This window comes from Lactuca virosa, chromosome 5, assembly GCF_052849685.1.
Source record: "Lactuca virosa cultivar CGN04683 chromosome 5, Lactuca_virosa_CGN04683_v6, whole genome shotgun sequence".
In the NCBI taxonomy this organism is placed as follows: Eukaryota; Viridiplantae; Streptophyta; class Magnoliopsida; order Asterales; family Asteraceae; genus Lactuca; species Lactuca virosa.
The window spans coordinates 198,131,733-198,135,509 of NC_136430.1; the positions used below are offsets into that span (position 1 = coordinate 198,131,733).

At 34.4% G+C, this 3,777-nt stretch overlaps 1 pseudogene; it reads right to left on the minus strand.

Annotated features, from left to right (window-relative positions):
• Positions 1–1,550: 1,550 nt before the first annotated feature.
• Positions 1,551–2,703, minus strand: LOC145112216 (perakine reductase-like; annotated as a pseudogene).
• Between the last annotated feature and the right edge of the window lie 1,074 nt (positions 2,704–3,777).

A 3,777-nucleotide genomic window follows, 5' to 3' on the forward strand; every position in this document is an offset into this window, starting at 1 on the left:
GTAATTCACGATTCTAACCTTTGACAGAAGAGACAGCTTGCTTACTCCATGGTCAACAGAGGAGAACTAGCCATACAAAGAAGAAGCAATTATGTTGATGAAAAGCATATATATATATATATATATATATATATATATATATATATATATATATATATATATATATGTATATATATATAGCTTCAATTTGCTTATTATAGCATCTCACTTCTAAATCAATCAATTACAGCATTGTACTTATAATTGAGTGAATTTTCATATTATAATAAGAAGAAATGAAAGTGTAATGCTATAATGAACAATAAAAAGGGAAGTGTGTTACTATTTGGCATTACCTGATCGGGTTAAGAAGATTCCAAAGCACTCAATTCATCCCTGCCAGCTACCAGATGACTAGAAAACGGAAGGGCATATTTGGAAATTTTAATTGAACCTTTTCCCCCTCAATTGGATCATAGAATCTTTCTAGCAGATTGACTAACGTTGAAAGCATAGCAAACCACCTAAAATAAATTTGCTTCCTTTCTTCTAGCTATTGAACGCACCCTCTCTACTTCCTGTTCTTCTCTCTCTTTCCTCTTATGAAATGGCCGTTCTTTTTCCCTTAATTTCTCCTGTATGTTAATAATATATATATGAACATGTTTTTAAAATAAGAAAAATAATAATAAATAATAAAACGGTACCTCCTCATCTCGTTTTGCCTTCGCTATGCTTTCAGCTTCATCTTCACAAACTTTTAACTCATAAATATATTCATTAAATATAGCAAAACCCTTGGAAGTTTCTAGAATTTTGATTAAAATATTGAGACTTACCCATGCTGAAATAATTCCAGAATCCTCCACGAAATGTGTCGTAACCTGACTGAGGACATTCACCAAGTATACATTAACAAAATACATTATGAAGATTATTCGATTTATGTTTTTGTGTTATAATAAAAATTAAATTGATAAATAAAGAAAAATGTATAATGGGATACTTTACCACATTATGTTCATCTGTATCAGATACACAATTAAATGCATGTAAAGAATGTGGCAACTCCAAGGGGGTAATGGGATCACAAGACCCTTCTTTTGGGGCAGATTTCATCCTCATAAGAATATGCCAGTTGTCCATTATGTAGTAAAAGTGAAAAAGTGAAATCAATTATAATAAGATTTTCTGATGTATAATTAGACATAAATAAAAACAAAAAGCGCTAGTTAGAAATTATGAGGATATTACAGAAATTAAACTCCGACATGGGAATGAGGGAGAAAACGAACTCCCATATGGGTTTCATTTTGAAAAACAGGTTTGTTGGAATGTTGGAGAAATCAAACCAGGTTTGGTGTTCCGATCATGTCCTCTACTTATGGCCTTTTGCGGTGATACTGAAAATGCACACCACATTTTACTCTCTTGCCCTTTCACAGTTAAAGTTGGTGAAGCAATTGGTGTGGCGTTTCCTTTTCTTCCTACTCGTGTACTGGGGACTTCTTGGATATCAAAAGCTTTTTATACTCCTAACCTTAATACAAAGATATGTAGTTCATCAATTACTAATACACTATTTTCGGTACACTTTCTTTAATTGCTTTTCCACCAAAAAATTCACGTCCAACAGAACTAGATGGAACTATGCCTATTCCAAGTTCCCTTTGCAACAAACAAATTCAGGGAGACATACAAAAACCCTAATGGGAAGTAAATCAACAGACTGAATAAAAAATAAAAATACACCTGCACAATGGAATCAGTTCTTCCTCAATATCACGGGTCCAAAGGGAATATTCCATTTGTAAAGCAGTGACTGGATGAATGGCATGTGCTCTCCTAATTGTGTCTGCATTAGCTTCAGATAGACCGATGTACTTTATCTTACCTTCTTCCACCATCTTTTTAAGTTCTTCCATCTGTATTTTCAAAACAATATGTAATGACTCGAGACATCAAGAAATCAAGGTCCAAAGAAAATACACAAGTGTAAACTTCCAGTGTCCTCAATAGGAACAGTTGTGTGAATTCTATGTATGTAATAGAGATCAATGTAGTCCACACCCAACCTCTTTAAGCTACCCTCACAACACGAACATGCATATTCAGGGGTACCTTTGACTGTAATACCAGTGGATTCAATCTTGAAAATATCGAATTTTGTGGCTAATTGGATCTTTTCATGAGGTAATTCCTTTAAATCCTGCAGCATTCCAGTTTAATCAACTAGGATAAATGGTTGGTAATTTTATTACATAGGTAAGAATTTCATGAAGATTACTTATATAGCTTTGTTGTTAAGTATAAGGAAATCCAATTACCTTCCCAACTAGTATCTCATTAGCATGCTAAACTCCATATACATCAGCGGTATCAAAAAATGTAATTCCTCTATTAAAAACTTCCTTGAGCACTTTGATGCTTTCTTCCTCAGGGAGAGGATTTTTATAGATACATGTAAGCCCCATGCAGCCATACCCTAATCTTGAGACCTATAGAAAAGGAAAATGAGGTTGAATGTCTAACATATCCATATCTAATTTGCAATTTATAACAATTTTTTCTATCTGCCTATACATTTTTGAGCAAGTTTAAAGGAGTGAAGTCCTTGTGTAACTGGCATCTTTCGGTCGCAGAGCTATTGATAATCGTTGTTTGTTCAATTGGAAGGTTAAGTTCGGGAACAGAATCGAATCGTTTATGTTTCTGTCGCCACATTTAAGCGAAATTTTGAAATTTCGTTACAGTGTCTGGAGGATGTGATTGTGTGGCATATGATGTCGATGGACATCGTTAATGATCTCCCAATGTTGGAAGAGGAATCCATTACTGATTCAGAAGAAGAGGGAAGCTTTCTATGAGTGGGGAAAAGCTCATTGTGGTGAAGGAATAGGTAAAGTCAGCCAAGAAGTAAGCCTGAAGTGAGATCGTCGATTGTTGCAGAGGCCTGGGAGAACCGATCGAGAATTGGAGAGCATTTTGAATTTTCTTGAAAAAGCCCTAGGTAAAATGGTTTTTGAAAAATCCCTATGAATGAGTGAATGAAGGGAGATACAGAGGAAAGATTGAAGAAGCGGGCACTTCAAAATTTTAGAATTTCAGAGGATTTCATTTTTGCCCTTTAAAAACGCGCGTTTGATAAAAAAATATAAAGCGACATTTCTAGAGGACACACATTTAAAACAAGTGCCCTCCGTGTTTGTATTTTTTTGTTGGACATTAATTTTAAGGCACGCAAAAATGCGTGTCCTCTATCCTTTAAATTTTGGAAGGCTGGCATTATTTTTAAGGACACACAAAAATGCGTATCGTAAATCAGCGAGTGTCATTGTTTGCGCGTCATTAAAGGGTATTTTTCTTATAGTGATGCATAGCTATCGATGAGATCTACAACTTTCATTTAGACTCTCTCGACTAATTTTCACCGTATTTTTAAAGTTATACTTTTAACATGCTTAAACTGTTACAGCCCGTATAAAAATCATAACTCTCTCATATGAATTCTATTCTCAACTATCTTTATATCGACAAAATCATATGGATGAGATCTTCAACTCTCGTTTAGATTATTATTCCTAACAATTGACCTATCCTAATTTAAGTTTTTGTGTCGTGCACTGCTACCCTGCAACTCCTAAAAATCATAACTTCCCCTTATGAAGTCAGATCTGGATGTTCTCTATACGCACACTCTCAGTTTTCCGATTACTACGACTTTCGTCCAGACTATTTATCCTAAATAGTCTTCTATCAAAGACGTTTAATTATATGACTGGTCGTTTATACAATAAG